The sequence below is a fragment of the Hyperoodon ampullatus genome (genome assembly GCF_949752795.1).
Source record: "Hyperoodon ampullatus genome assembly, chromosome: 1".
In the NCBI taxonomy this organism is placed as follows: Eukaryota; Metazoa; Chordata; class Mammalia; order Artiodactyla; family Ziphiidae; genus Hyperoodon; species Hyperoodon ampullatus.
The window spans coordinates 46905823-46923286 of NC_136914.1; the positions used below are offsets into that span (position 1 = coordinate 46905823).

Genomic DNA, 17464 nt, shown 5'->3' on the forward strand with positions numbered 1-17464 from the left:
AGCCTGGGGCCTTTGGGCCACATGGCCTTTGGGGTTATCCTTGAAGAGGCTGGCTTTTCTTTCTCTTTCCTGCAAGAAGCCGGCAGGAGTCTTTCAAGCCAGCAATCCAGAGTCTTCATCTGATTGCTCTGCCCACAGAGGTACTTTGGCCAGATCAATTTAAATGGGGTGAAATTCAATGGCATGGGAGTGAATTGCACAAAAACAGAAACACTTTAGGCCCTTGGATAACTTTTAAGAATGGAAAAGATTAAAAAGCTTTAGAACTACGTGTTCTAACCAAAAGAACAGGTCTTTTGAGACAGATATCTAGAATGGCCAAACTGCAGCCCAATGTATAAATACAATAATATAGTAATACAGTAATAGTAATCATATAGTAGTAATACTGTAGTAACAATGATAGGTAATAAGAGTAATACTAATAATAGTAAGATAATAGTTTGAGGATTTACCATGTACCAGGTGCCCTGCTACGTGGGTGCCCTGCTACGTGGGCGCCCTGCAGGCACAGGGTCTCATTTAATTCTTGCCCCGGCTGTACCATCTGGGCATGGTCATTATCCCCATTTTAGGGGTGGAGGGAACTGAGGTTCAGAGAGGTGGATTCCTTGTCCAAGGTCACACAGCGAAGTGAAGAGCTGAGACTGTAATCCAGAGACACCTGCCTTCAAGACAACCTGAGACGATTTTGCAAAGGTCACTGGACTCGGGGCAATGCTCCCTCCAGCGCTCCCAAAGCAAAAGGCGACCTCAGTATTTGGAAGAGGCGGGGGTCTCTTCCCCCGGTGCGCAGGGAAAACCTCCCTCCGGCCCCGCCCACCAGACCCAGGGCCGCGGAACCTCCCTCCACCGGGAAGGTGGCTGGGCTCGGAGTCTCCGGGTTGGGATCCCTCCGTCCTTATACAGCGCCCCCTGTCGGCCCCTTGGAGCGTCTCCGGGGTCCGCGCGGGGCGGGCTGTGCGCGGGCGCGCCCTCCAGCGTTGGCGGACGGGAATGCACCGCATGGCGCCAGGACCTACAGGTGGGCGCGCACCTGGGGCCGCAGCATCCGGATGCGAATTCCCTAACCTAACCTCACAGCGCTGCCTTCTCCCACCATGTATGCACCTCTTTCCCTCCCCTCTTTCTTTCCTGTTCTGCCCTTTCCCACCACGTCCCATAATCTAATTAAATCAATGGAAGTTTCTCCAGGAAAAGGCACAAAAGCATATAGAATTCAATTCAGCCTGCAATTTCAGGATTTCATAGGCCCCTCTTTATCTCATCCGTAAATGTTCTCACTGAGTATCTTAGCAGAGCTTTTTGGATGTAACAAAAGAACCAGGGCATTTTAAATACTGCTATTTCCCCCCCAAAGTCCAGTTTCAATAAATAAATGGAGAATAGACAAAAAGAAAAACAGTGTTGGTACGGATATGAAGAAATTAGAACTCTTGTGCATTATTGATGGGAATGTAAAACAGTACAGCCATTGTGGAAAACAGAATGGTGGTTCTTCAAAAAATTAAATATTATAGCATTACCATATGATCCAGAAATTCAGCTTGTGGGTATACATTCAAAAGAATTGAAAGTAGGGTCTCCAAGAGGTATCTGTACACCCATGTTCATAGCAACATTACTCACACAAGCTAAAATATGGAAACAATCCAAGTGTCCATCCACAAATGAATATACATACAATGGAATATTATTCAGCCTTAAAAAGGCAGGAAATTCTGACTGGTGACCTTTGAGGACATTATGCTAAGTAAAATAAGCCAATCACAAATAAAGGACAAATAATGTATGATCCCAGTTTTAGGAAGCAGAGTAGCCAAAATCACAGAGACAGAAAGTAGAATAGTGACTGCCAAGGGCTAGGGAGAGCGAAGAATAGGTTTAGAGTTACAGTTTTCCAAGATGGAAAGAGCTCTGGAGATGGACTGTAGAGATGATTGCACAATGATACGAATGCACTTAATACCACTGAACACTGAAAAATGTACATAAAGATGGTAAATTTTATGTTGCATTATTTTACCACAATATAAAAATTAGATACCCACCTTGCAAGATGGGTTATAAAAATCAGTCAGGATTAAACTGGAGGCTAATATGAATTGAACCATTCCATGAAGTTTAAAAAACAAGAATACGTCTATCTGTTCTTGTACTTAATTTGCAGTAAAAGAATATTATATGTAAAATAATTACATAAAATAAAAACAAATAATGATTTTTTAATGGATAAGTATTTTAAAATATTGGAGTAAGGAAGACTTATCTAAGCATAGCTCAAAAACTCAAAATTCATACTTGAAGACACTATTTTGACAAATTTAATGTGCAGAATGTCTGCAAGAAAAAAAAGACAAAGCCAACTGGGAAAAATGTTTGTAACCACATTGATAACAAAGGAGTACTTTCCTTAATATGCCAAGCAAGCAAAAAAAAAGACAAACCACCCAAAGGGCATCAGATTTCAGAAGAGGAGTCCAGAAGACACAAAAATATGAACAATTTTTAAAAATACAAATCTATATGAGATCTTTTAATCAGCTTGGCAAAGACTAAAAATGATTGATAAACAGGAGAGCACAGAAGTAGACCCACACAAATACAGTCAACTCATCTCTAAGGAGCAAAGGCAATTCCATGGAGAAAGGATAGTCTTTTCAACAAATGGTGCTGGAACAATAGGACATCCACATGCAAAAAAAGTGAATTTCAATACAAATCTTAACATCTGTTACATATGGATCATGGTCCTAAAACTATAAAACTAAACTATAAAGCTCCTGTACGATAACAGGAGAAAAGTTAGGTTACCTTGGGTTTGGTGATGGCTTTTTAGATACAATACCAAAAGTACAGTCCATGAAAGCCAAAGTTGATAAGGCAAACTTCATTAAAATTAAAAATTTCTACTTTGTAAAAGACACTGTTAAAAGAATAAAAAGACAAGCTAAAGACTGGGAGAAAATACCTGCAAAACACACGCTAAGATCTAAAGATGTAGGAGACATCTGAGTTCTATTCCAAAAATTCTCAAAACTAAATGGCACCATAGGGATGCAACCAGCAAACTCCAGGCTATGAAAAACTACAGGATATAAACAACCTGATTTTTTTTTTTTTTTTTTTTTTTTTTTTTTTGCGGTACGCGGGCCTCTCACTGTTGTGGCCTCTCCCGTTGCGGAGCACAGGCTCCAGACGCGCAGGCTCAGCAGCCATGGCTCACGGGCCTAGCCGATCCGCGGCATGTGGGATCTTCCTGGACCCGGGCATGAACCCGTGTCCCCTGCATCGGCAGGCGGACTCTCAACCACTGCGCCACCAAGGAAGCCCCTTGATGTTTTTTTTAAAGGCAAGAGGAAAAAGGAAAATGAAGAAAGTAAGAGAAATATCAATCATTCACAAACATCTGAATCCTGAATTCAAACACACTGTAAAAATTTAAGATGACTGGGGAAATGTGTATTAACTAGGTATTTAGTGGCATTAAACGAATGTGGGTAAGTTAAAAAAAAGTGTCCTTATGTTTTATATACATAAAGAAATATCTACAGATAAAATGACACGATTTACTTAAAAAAAATGGGAAGAGAGTTAAAGATGATAACAAGATTAAGTGGATAATCCCAAAGTTGGATGAAGGGTACATGGGAGTTAATTTTACTATTCTAACTTTTTAAATATATTTTAAATTTCTATAGTAAAAAAGCTGTTAATAATACGGCAACAGGACCCCATAGGTATTCAAACAACATAATTATAAAAGCATAAAAACAAAACCAATATAATAACATAGAAAAGAAGTAAATTCTCAGTCATTTACTCCTTCTACTCCTTTATCCTGGCTAATGGGTGCTGACATGAGAAGCTACATACGTACAAAATAATTCAGGCGACAGAATCAGTGGGACCTACAACCTGCAGTCACCTCAACTCTAACTCTTATCAATCTTACAACAACCTGTGTTAAAGTTTATCAGGAAAACAGATTCCCTTCACTTCAAACTGTACTCACTGGACCATCCCCTAACTCAAACATTTAAGAGCTTCACAGCAAAAGAAGAAGCTATCAACTTCTGAAACCTCTGTCCCAAAACTATTCTAACTCTCAACTTTCTAATACTGTCATTGCTCATGTCACTTCTTGCCTGGATATTTGCAATCAAATTCAAAATCAGCTTTATGATTCGTCTCTACCTGCCTTGAATCTACCACACAAACACTGCCTAAGTAATTTTTTTGCAAACTTCACTTTCATACTTTTATTATATCTCCTGTTGCCTTAGAAACATTTCATGAGTCTCCATTTAATGACAAAATTAAGTCTAAATTTGCTTGCTTTTGAAAATTATCCATAATCTAACCCTACCTTTTTATGTTCTCCATTCCCTGCAAAGGATTACTAATTCTAATCAGAGTAGTTGTCTTAGTACTCTGTATGTATGTACTCTCATACGTATACATATGTGTTCATCATATGTATTATTACCTCTAGTCCTTCACTCTTGTGGCTGACATCCACTCTAATTCTACCCATAAAAAGCCCTTAGCTCAGGGATGCCTTCTCTAATCATCCCAACTGTGGTTGAATCCCCTTATATAGGATCTCATGCCATCATATGTCTTTTGTAATTTTATATTTTTGTATATCATTTAATTCATTTATGTCACATTCCCTCCCACACCTCCGTAGACCTTAGGTTCCACACGTCTACTTTTGCTCTCTTCTATTTCCCCAAAGAATACAGTCCCTAACACAGCACAGGCATTGCTGAGTGGTGAATGAAGGAACGTCAGGACTTCTCTTTTTCTTTTCTCTTTAGTTTCATACCACCTTGTCTATACCACACAACTTAGCATCTATTTCATTGTTCATTATTGTTTTACATGCATTGAATTTTGTCTGCCCAACCACTGTAAGCTCTTCCACAGTTCCCACAGCCTTAGCACATAGTACTCATGGACCTCAATAAATATTGATAGCCACTCAAAAACGGAGAATGGAAGAGTGACTCTTTATAAGAGGAAATCATTATTGTTCAGGCTTCCAGTTTCCTGCCTAACTAATGTCAACTACCTTTGTTAATATAGCACTACTACGCTATATATGGATGATTACACTACAGACTGCTTACTGCTAACCAAAATCCATATTCTCTTCTGCTTCCTAGGCATATAGCCAGATTATATTTCCTAGGCTCCCTTGTAGTAAGGTAAGCCTACAAGACTGAGCTTTAGCTAGTGAAGTGAATGATGCAACATCCATCTGGTCTGGTCCATAAAAGCCTCCCAACATGTGCTTTTCCATGTGTTTTCCCTTCCAGTTGGCTGGAGTGGAGATAACCTTCAGGGAGATTGAGAACATCATTCAGTTTATTGTAATTTCTAGCCCATTATAAATATTAGCATTTAAAAAGTAAAACTGTCACATTACTTTTTAAAATGCATTCAATGGAATCAAATCAACATAGTGATTTGATACTCACGAGTATCTACTATATTTTTTAATATATAAACAAAGAACTCTTTAGCAGTCAGAAATTTATATTATTCCTTTTCCTCTGTGAACTTGTGTTTGAATTCCATATCCTCTAAACATTTTATTCTAGTGTAACATTTTTATCCTTGAAATTCTTTTATCATAATTCTCTGAAACAAAAAGATGTATTTATGTAAAGCTCTAAGTGTTAAATAATTTTGTCTTGATTGAGTTCATAATACAATTATTGTATACACTTAAAACAACAAATATATTACAAACTGTGATTATTACAATATAAAAAGACTTTATTGAAATGCATCTTTCAATAAGATGATCAGACTCATTTTAAAAGATTACTTCCTGTGTCCATAAATGAATATTTCACATCACTAGAGAGTTCAGCATCAATTCTACTCCTGTGTTTTTATAAATTCTGAAAAACATTATTTTCACAAATAAGTTTATACGAACAGAAGGATATTTATTGTAATAATATACATTAATACCTGGAAATCCTTCTGAGTTTTATACAAAAATCACATTGTATTCTAGCATCAAAAATTATTTTTAATGATCTGTAAACTTACATCCTCCTTCAATTTATTAGGGAAAAAAATGGGAAATTCTGAACTACAAGCAAAAGAATTAATAATCTGAAGTTGTTTGTTTCTCAGTTTCTAGGAAATAGGTAATAAAGACTTTTTACCAAAACCTATCAAATGACAGGTGCACTGTTTACCCTAATACATTCAGAAATAGGAAAAAATGTTTTTTAACTGTCAACTTCTTGAGGCGATAATAATGTTCTTTATCTTAGCAGAGGTTTTTTTTGTTGCATAGGTGTAGGCATTTTAGCTGAAAACATCCAAATATTTAAGATTTGCATATTTCAGTATATGTGAATTTTACCTCAAAAGGAAAAAGAAAACCCTCTAAACAAGAAGTGAATTCTAGTTAATGGTATGCTTGATGGAATATTTGGGGAGACGTATACTGAACATGTGCAACTTACTCGAAATGCACTTTAAAAATAAGATGGATAGGACTTCCCTGGTGGCGCAGTGGTTGAGAGTCCACCTGCCGATGCAGGGGACACGGGTTCGTGCCCCGGTCCGGGAAGACCCCACATGCCGTGGAGCGGCTAGGCCCGTGAGCCATGGCCGCTAGGCCTGTGCGTCCAGAGCCTGTGATCTGCAATGGGAGAGGCCACAACAGTGAGAGGCCTGCGTACCGCAAAAAAAAAAAAAAAAAAAAAAAAAGATGGATAGAGGGATGGGTAAATAAATGATGAAGCAACTATAATAAAATGTTGAATCTAGAATTTAATTATAGAAGCTTTATAGAATTCTACCCAAGCTAAAAGACCTAGAAGTAGAAAGAGTTCAATAAGTTATACTGGTCATAGATTTCAGAGAAGGAAGAAATTTTTCTTAAACCATTTGTACATAGCTTATGCTCTGAAATTCCTTCCCTGGGAGTTAAGTACATTCTGCATCCTAAGTGGCTATGTGATAATTCAATTACTTACCATAGGCAGGGCAAAGAGGAAAGATCTGTTTGCCAAATAAGGCCGAAAAAGAAGCGCACGCCCCTGGGTAGAAGAGAAAAACTGACAAGAAGTATGTATAAGGTGTATTCAAGGATGTCCAGGATAATTTGCATAGACTCTTAAAAGAGTAGTATATTTTGAAGACGTATTCATGTTCATTATAAAGATAGTCAGGAAAAAAAAAGAACCCATCAACATTACATAAAGTGTGACAGGCCTGACATTTTACTTACTCTAAGACCAAATTAGTGAGAAAGAAAGGGTTTTGAGGTTTCTAACCCTCAATTCTTTAATCCAATTTTCCAGGACCCAAGCTCTGCAGACTTTTACCATTTTTGAACTTCAGTTATCCAAAAGTTTAACTATCCTGAAGTCTTTCTGATCAGATTTGATATGAATCAACAGCCCAGCTTCACTCTTTGTGCTAAGTTATCTACCTTTCATAGAATATAGTTTCCCCACCCTAGATGTATAAGCTTTAAAAAAAAAAAGAAAAAAAAAAACCCAGATGGCCATTCTAAAATGAAAGCCAGACTTAAAGATAACTTAGATGTTGCAACTATCAGATAAGGACTTTAAGATAAATACAATTAATATGTTAACAGACCTAGAAGGAAACGAAGACAACGTGCAATGAACAGAGGGGAACTGCAGCAGAGAAATGGAAACTATAAAAAAGAGCCAAATGGAAATGTTAGAAATAGAATAAACACAATGGTCAGAGATGAAGAAGTCCTTCAATGGGCCCTTTAGTAGACTCCACGCAACTGAGGAAAGAATCAATTAATCTGAAGATAGGTCAACAGAAATTATCCAAGCTGAAACACAAAGAAAAAGGAGTGGGGGGGAGTGGGCAGAACAGAGCATCTAAGAGCTACGGAACTATCTCAGTCTAACATTTTTGAAACCGGAGTTCTAGAATGAAAATAGAGAAAGAATGAGGCAGAAGAAGATTTGAAGACATATGGTCAAAAGTTTTCCAAAAATAAACAATAAATCGCAGGTATGAGAAGCTTTAAAATCAAGACAAATATATATTTTAAAAAGAAAAGAACAACAACAAAACAGACATCTGGACACATAATAGTCAAACGACAGAAATCCAAATATAAAGAGAAAATCTTGACAGCAGCCAGGAAAAGGAAAAAAAAGACATTATATACAGGGAGAAAATAGACAAAAATTACAACATTATTTCTCAGCAGAAATTATGCAATCTAGAAGTTAATGAAGTGACATTTTTTAAGTATGGGGAAAACTGACAACCAAAAATCTTTTACCCAGCAGAAATATCTTTCAAAAATAATGGCAAAATAAGACTTCTTCAGGCAAACAAAAGCTGAAAGAATTTCTTATAAGCAGATTTTCATTAAAAGAAACATCAAAGAAAGTTCTTTAGGGAGGAGTTTGATACCAGACAGAGATCGGGGCCTACATAAAGAAAGCATACGTAGGATTCAGTTCAAATGAAAATAAACACAAGATTTGTTTTACTTAATTTTCTTAATTTTTAATCATTTTAAAAGATAATTTGTGTAAAGCAAAAACAGTAAAATCTATTATGGAGTTTACAACATGTAAAAGTAAAATGTTTAACAATGATAGCTCAAAGGATGGGAGGGAGGAATTGGGAGCACTCTATATAAGGTTCTTACCCTACACAAAGGGATATAAATTTGAAGGTAGACTGTGATAAGTCAAAAATTTATCTTTGACTCGAGCAACCAAAAAAAAAAATTAAAGTATAATATGCCAACAGTGCAGGTAAAATAGAATCATAAAAAATACTCAATTTGCTCCCAAAATAAGGCAGAAAAAGAGTTAAAGGAAAAGAGGCACCTTCCTGCTGGTCCAGTGGGTAGGACTCCCCGCTCCCAATGTAGGGGGCCGAGGTTCCATCCGAGGTCGGGGAACTAGATCGCGCATGCCGCAACGAAAAAGCTCACATATTGCAACTAACAAGTCCTTGTACCACAACTAAAGATCCCGCATGCTGCAACTAAGACCCAGCACAGCCAAAATAAAAAAATAAAAAATGTATAAATTATAAATAAACAAATAAATATTAAAAAAAAGAAAGAAAGAAAGAAAAAGAACAGATAGGGAAAAGAAAAAGTAACTAGTAAGCTGGAAGATTTAGAGGAGGGGGAAGATGGCAGAAGAGTAAGACGCAGAGATCACCTTCCTCCCCACAGATACACCAGAAATACATCTACACGTGGAACAACTCCTACAGAACACCTACTGAATGCTGGCAGAAGACCTCAGACCTCCCAAAAGGCAAGAAACTCCCCACGTACCTGGGTAGGGCAAAAGAATAAAAGAATAAACAGAGACAAAAGAATAGGGATGGTACCTGCACCAGTGGGAGGGAGTCGTGAAGGAGGAAAAGTTTCCACACACTAGGAAGCCCCTTCGCGAGCGGAGACTGCGGGTGGCGGAGGGGTAGAGCTTCGGAGCCGTGGAGGAGAGCGCAGCAACAGGGGTGCAGAGGGCAAAGCGGGGAGATTCCCGCACAGAGGATCAGTGCCAACCGGCACTCACCAGCCCTAGAGGCTTGTCTGCTCACCCGCCGGGGGCGGACGGGTTTGGGAGCTGAGGCTCGGGCTTTGGAGCAAAGGGAGAGGACTGGCGGTGTGAACACAGCCTGAAGGGGTCAGTGCGCCACGGCTAGCCGGGAGGGAGTCCGGGAAACAGTCTACAGCTGCCGAAGAGGCAAGAGACTTTTTCTGCCCTCTTTGTTTCCTGGTGTGGGAGGAGAGGGGATTAAGAGCGCAGCTTAAAGGAGCTCCAAACATGGGCGCGAGCCGCGGCTAACAGCGCGGACCCCAAAGGCGGGCATGAGATGCTAAGGTTGCTGCTGCCACCACCAAGAAGCCCGTGTGCGAGCACAGGTCACTCTCCACACCTCCCTTCCAGGGAGCCTGTGCAGCCTGCCACGGCCAGGGTCCAGGGATCCAGGGACAACTTCCCCGAGAGAACGCACGGTGCACCTCAGGCTGGTGCAAAGTCCCGCCACTGCCGCCGCAGGCTTGCCCCCCGGCCTGAGTGAGCCAGAGCCCCCGAAGCAGCTGCTCCTTTAACCCCGTCCTGTCTGAGAGAAGAACAGACGCCCTCCGGCGACCTACACGCAAAGGCGGGGCCAAATCCAAAGCTGAGACCCCGGAGCTGTGCGAACACAGAAGAGAAAGGGAAATCTCTCCCAGCAGCCTCAAAAGCAGATTAACGCTCCACAATCAACCTGATACACCCTGCATCTGTGGAATATATGAATAGACAACGAACCATCCCAAATGAAGGAGGTGGACTTTGAGAACAAGATTTATTATTTTTTCCCCTTTTCCTCTTTTTGTGAGTGTGTATGTGTATGCTTCTGTGTGAGATTTTGTCTGTATAGCTTTGCTTTCACCATTTGTCCTAGGGTTCTACCCATCTGTTATTTTTGGTTTGTTTCTTTTCTTTTTTTAAATTTTTATTTATTTATTTATTTATTTTTGCGGTATGCGGGCCTCTCACTGTCGAGGCCTCTCCCGTTGTGGAGCACAGGCTCCGGACGCGCAGGTTCAGCGGCCATGGCTCATGGGCCCAGCCGCTCCGCGGCATGTGGGATCCTCCCAGACCGGGGCACGAACCGGTCTCCCCTACATCGGCAGGCGGACTCTCAACCACTGCGCCGCCAGGGAAGCCCTGTTTTTTCTTTTTTAAAAAATTTTTTTCTTAAAAATTATTTTATATTAATAATGACATTTTATTTTATCTTACTTTATTTTATCCTCTTTCTTTCTTTCTTTCTTCTACTAATTCTTTCTTTCTACTTTTTCTCCCTTTTATTCTGAGCCATGTAGATGAAAGGCTCTTGGTGCTGCAGCCAGGAGTCAGTGCTCTGCCTCTGAGGTGGGAGAGCCAACTTCAGGACACGGGTCCACAAGAGACCTCCCAGCTCCACATAATATCAAGCAGCGAAAATCTCCCAGAGATCTCCATCTCAACACCAGCACCCAGCTTCACTCAACGACCAGCAAGCTACAGTGCTGGCCACCCTATGCCAAGCAACTAGCAAGATAGGAACACAACCCCACCCATTAGCAGAGAGGCTGCCTAAAATCATAATAAGTCCACAGACACCCCAAAACACACCACCAGACGTGGACCTGCCCACCAGAAAGACAAGATCCAGCCTCATCCACCAGAACACAGGCACTAGTCCCCTCCACCAGGAAGCCTACACAACCCACTGAACCAACCTTAGCCACTGGGGACAGACACCAAAAACAATGGGAACTGTGAACCTGCAGACTGCAAAAAGGAGACCCCAAACACAGTAAGATAAGCAAAATGAGATGACAGAAAAACACACAGCACATGAAGGAGCAAGATAAACACCCACCAGACCTAACAAATGAAGAGGAAATAGGCAGTCTACCTGGAAAAGAATTCAGAATAATGATAGTAAAGATGATCCAAATCTTGGAAATAGAATAGAGAAAATGCAAGAAACATTTAACAAGGACCTAGAAGAACTAAAGATGAAACAAGCAACGATGAACAACACAATAAATGAAATTAAAAATACTCTAGATGGGATCAATAGCGGAATAACTGAAGCAGAAGAACAGATAAGTGACCTGGAAGATAAAATAGTGGAAATAACTACTGCAGAGCAGAATAAAGGAAAAAAGAATGAAAAGAACTGAGGACAGTCTCTGAGACCTCTGGGACAACATTAAACGCACCAACATTCGAATTATAGGGGTTCCAGAAGAAGAAGAGAAAAAGAAAGGGACTGAGAAAATATTTGAAGAGATTATAGTTGAAAACTTCCCTAATATGGGAAAGGAAATAGTTAATCAAGTCCAGGAAGCACAGAGAGTCCCATACAGGATAAATCCAAGGAGAAACATGCCAAGACACATATTAAACTGTCAAAAATTAAATACAAAGAAAACATATTAAAAGCAGCTAGGGAAAAACAACAAATAACACACAAGAGAAGCCCCATAAAGTTAAAAGCTGATCTTTCAGCAGAAACTCTGCAAGCCGGAAGGGTCTGGCAGGACATATTTAAAGTGATGAAGGAAAGAAACCTACAACCAAGATTACTCTACCCAGCAAGGATCTCATTCAGATTTGATAGAGAAATTAAAACCTTTACAGACAAGCAAAAGCTGAGAGAGTTCAGCACCACAAAACCAGCATTACAACAAATGCTAAAGAAACTTCTCTAGGCAAGAAACACAAGAGGAGGAAAAGACCTACAATAACAAACCCAAAACAATTAAGAAAATGGGAATAGGAACATACATATCGATAGTTACCTTAAATGTAAATGGATTAAATGCTCCCACCAAAAGACACAGACTGGCAGAATCGATACAAAAACAAGACCAATATATATGCTGTCTACAAGAGACCCACTTCAGACCTAGGGACACATACAGACTGAAAGTGAGGGGATGGAAAAAGATATTCCATGCAAATGGAAACCAAAAGAAAGCTGGAGTAGCAATTCTCATATCAGACAAAATAGACTTTAAAATAAAGACTATTAGAAGAGACAAAGAAGGACACTACATAATGATCAAGGGATCGATCCAAGAAGAAGATACATCAATTGTAAATATTTATGCACCCAACATAGGACCATCTCAATACATAAGACAAATACTAACAGCCATAAAAGGGTAAATCGACAGTAACACATTCATAATACAGGACTTTAACACCCCACTTTCACCAATGGACAGATCATCCAAAATGAAAATAAATAAGGAAACACAAGCTTTAAACGATACATTACACAAGATGGACTTAATTGATATTTATAGGACATTCCACCCAAAAACAACAGAATACACATTTTTCTCAAGTGCTCATGGAACATTCTCCAGGATAGATCATATCTTGGGTCACAAATCAAGCCTTGGTAAATTTAAGAAAATTGAAATCATATCAAGTATCTTTTCCGACCACAACGCTATGAGACTAGATATCAATTACAGGAAAAGATCTGTAAAAAATACAAACACATGGAGGCTAAACAACACACTACTTAATAACGAAGTGATCACTGAAGAAATCAAAGAGGAAATCAAAAAATACCTAGAAACAAATGACAATGGAGACACGACGACCCAAAACCTATGGGATGCAGCAAAAGCAGTTCTAAGAGGGAAGTTTATAGCAATACAATCCTACCTTAAGAAACAGGAAACATCTCGAATAAACAACCTAACCTTGCACCTAAAGCAATTAGAGAAAGAAGAACAAAAAAACCCCAAAGTTACCAAAGGAAAGAAATCATAAGGATCAGATCAGAAATAAATGAAAAAGAAATGAAGGAAACGATAGCAAAGATCAATAAAACTAAAAGCTGGTTCTTTGAGAAGATAAACAAAACTGATAAACCATTAGCCAGACTCATCAAGAAAAAAAGGGAGAAGACTCAAATCAATAGAATTAGAAATGAAAAAGGGGAAGTAACAATTGATACTGCAGAAATACAAAAGATCATGAGGGATTACTACAAGCAACTCTATGCCAATAAAATGGACAAGCTGGAAGAAATGGACAAATTCTTAGAAATGCACAACCTGCCAAGACTGAATCAGAAAGAAATAGAAAATATGAACAGACCAATCACAAGCACTGAGATTGAAAATGTGATTAAAAATCTTGCAACAAACAAAAGCCCAGGACCAGATGGCTTCACAGGCGAATTCTATCAAACATTTAGAGAAAAGCTAACACCTATCCTTCTCAAACTCTTCCAAAATATAGCAGAGGGAGGAACACTCCCAAACTCATTCTACGAGGCCACCATCACCCTGATACCAAAACCAGACAAGGATGTCACAAAGAAAGAAAACTACAGGCCAATATCACTGATGAACATAGATGCAAAAATCCTCAACAAAATACTAACAAACAGAATCCAACAGCACACTAAAAGGATCATACACCATGATCAAGTGGGGTTTATTCCAGGAATGCAAGGATTCTTCAATATATGCAAATCAATCAACGTGATACACCATATTAACAAACTGAAGAGAAAAACCATATGATCATCTCAATAGATGCAGAGAAAGCTTTCAACAAAATTCAACACCCATTTATGATAAAAACCCTGCAGAAAGCAGGCACAGAGGGAAATTTCCTCAACATAATAAAAGCCATATATGACAAACCCACAGCCAACATCGTCCTCAATGGTGAAAAACAAACCATTTCCACTAAGATCAGGAACAAGACAAGGCTGCCCACTCTCACCACTCTTATTCAACATAGTTTTGGAAGTTTTAGCCACAGCAATCAGAGAAGAAAAGGAAATAAAAGGAATCCAAATTGGAAAAGAAGAAGTAAAGCGGTCACTGTTTGCAGATGACATGATACCATACATAGAGAATCCTAAACATGTTACCAGAAAACTACGAGAGCTTATCAATGAATCTGGTAAAGTAGCAGGATACAAAATTAATGCACAGAAATCTCTGGCATTCCTATACACTAATGATAAAAAATCTGAAAGTGAAATCAAGAAAACACTCCCATTTACCATTGTAACAAAAAGAATAAAATATCTAGGAATAAACCTACCTAAGGAGACAAAAGACCTGTATGCAGAAAATTATAAGACACTGATGAAAGAAATTAAAGATGATACAAATAGATGGAGAGATATACCATGTTCCTGGAGTGGAAGAATCAACATTGTGAAAATGACTCTAGTACCCGAAGCAATCTACAGATTCAGTGCAATCCCTATCAAACTACCAATGGCATTTTTCACAGAACTAGAACAAAAAAATTCACAATTTGTATGGAAACACAAAAGACCCTGAATAGCCAAAGCATCTTGAGAATGAAAAACGGAGCTGGAGGAATCAGGCTCCCTGACTTCAGACTATACTACAAAGCTACATTAAGCAAGACAGTGTGGTACTGGAACAAAAACAGAAAGATAGATCAATGGAACAGGATAGAAAGCCCAGGGATAAACCCACGAACATATGGTCACCTTATCTTTGATAGAGGAGGCAGGAATGTACAGTGGAGAAAGGACAGCCTCTTCAATAAGTGGTGCTGGGAAAACTGGACAGTACATGTAGAAGTAGGAGATTAGAACACTCCCTAACACCATACACAAAAATAAGCTCAAAATGGATTAAAGACCTAAATGTAAGGCCAGAAACTATCAAACTCTTAGAGGAAAACATAGGCAGAACACTCTATGACATAAATCACAGCAAGATCCTTTTGGACCCACCTCCTAGAGAAATGGAAATAAAAACAAAAATAAACAAATGGGACCTAATGAAACTTCAAAGCTTTTGCACAGCAAAGGAAACAATAAACAAGACCAAAAGACAACCTTCAGAATGGGAGAAAATATTTGCAAATGAAGCAACTGACAAAGGATTAATCTCCAAAATTTATAAGCAGCTCATGCAGCTCAATAACAAAAAAACAAACAACCCAATCCAAAAATGGGCAGAAGACCTAAATAGACATTTCTCCACAGAAGATATACAGACTGCCAACAAACACATGAAAGATTGCTCAACATCTTTAATCATTAGAGAAATGCAAATCAAAACTACAATGAGATATCATCTCACACCAGTCAGAATGGCCATCATCAAAAAATCTAGAAACAATAAATGCTGGAGAGGGTGTGGAGAAAAGGGAACACTCTTGCACTGATGGTGGGAATGTGAATTGGTACAGCCACTATGGAGAACAGTATGGAGGTTCCTTAAAAAACTACAAATGGAACTACCATATGACCCAGCAATCCCACTACTGGGCTTATACCCTGAGAAAACCATAATTCAAAAAGAGTCATGTACCAAAATGTTCATTGCAGCTCTACTTACAATAGCCAGGAGATGGAAACAACCTAAGTGTCCATCATCGGATGAATGGATAAAGAAGATGTGGCACATATATACAATGGAATATTACTCAGCCATGAAAAGAAATGAAACTGAGTTATTTGTAGTGAAGTGGATGGACCTAGAGTCTGTCATACAGAGTGAAGTAAGTCAGAAAGAGAAAGACAAATACCGTTTGCTAACACCTACATATGGAATATAAGAAAAAAAAATGTCATGAAGAACCTAGGGGTAAGATGGGAATAAAGACACAGACCTACTAGAGAATGGACTTGAGGATATGGGGAGGGGGAAGGGTAAGCTGTGACAAAGTGAGAGAATGGCATGGACATATATACACTACCAAACGTAAAATAGATAGCTAGTGGGAAGCATCCGCATAGCACAGGAAGATCAGCTCGGTGCTTTGTGACCACCTGGATGGGTGGGATAGGGAGGGTGGAGGGAGGGAGACGTAAGGGGAAGAGATATAGGAACATATATATAACTGATTCACTGTGTTATAAAGCAGAAACTGACACAGCACTGTAAAGCAATTATACTCCAATAAAGATGTAAAAAAAAAAAAAAGATGAAAGATTTAAAATCAGTCATAACCAAACTTTATTAAGTGTAAAAGTCTAGAAATATTGATTTTTTTATACTGACCACATATCTAATCATCTTTTTTTATATTGACCACATATATAACCATCAATTACATTTATACATTAATTCTAATAGTTCAATAGCAGATTCTTATATTTTACACATATATTATAATGTAATATGTAAATTGTGACAAATTTTTACTTTCTTTTGAAGCTCTACGCCATTTCTTTCTTTTTCTTGCCTTATTGCATTAACTCAGAGCTGCAGTAGAACTGAACAAGTGCTGAAAGTGGGTATCTTTGTTCAACATTCACCATTACATGAAGTTTGATGTATTCATCCTCATTTTCAAGTTACAAAAGTATTTATTTTTACTGTTTCAAGTAGTTTTAACCAGAATGAATGCTGGCTATTTTCAGAATTTTTCTGCATGTATTGAGACTGTCATATAATTATTTTTTCCTATTAATGTTGTGAATTAAATGGATAGAATTTTTTTAATGCCAAACCATTGTACTTCTGAAATAAACTAAAATATGCCATGAAAAAAAAATAGTAAAAGGCAAGAATAAGATGACAGGACAAAAGACACATTAAATGTCTGAAACTAGAAGATAACAGTATTACTAAAATCTAAAGTAAAAAGAAAGCAAACCTTGCAGAATCATGCTTTCATTAGCTTAATGCTTATTTGCATGTCTAATAAATACTTAAGAAAACTGTGGATTACTTTAGAAAATAAATATAATGGAAGAAAGCTGCCCCAAAAGAGAACTACAATATCAAGTAAATTGAGAAAACATTAGACATGCCCGACTTTCCACAAGGAACCTGGTAACATTAGTTTCAAAGATGGAGAAGAGAGTGAGCACAGTCTGCAAATTGTAATGAGAACAAGCAAGGAAGACACTTATTCCCTAGTCCCCCCTTCCAGGCTCAATGGTACAA

At 38.5% G+C, this 17464-nt stretch overlaps 1 protein-coding gene across 3 annotated transcripts in view; it reads right to left on the minus strand.

The window, feature by feature from the left end:
* Window positions 1-17464, minus strand: part of LIN54 (lin-54 DREAM MuvB core complex component) — a gene marked incomplete at both ends in the record, with an annotated part of 60085 nt that overhangs the window by 27137 nt on the left and 15484 nt on the right. The window lies entirely within an intron of this gene.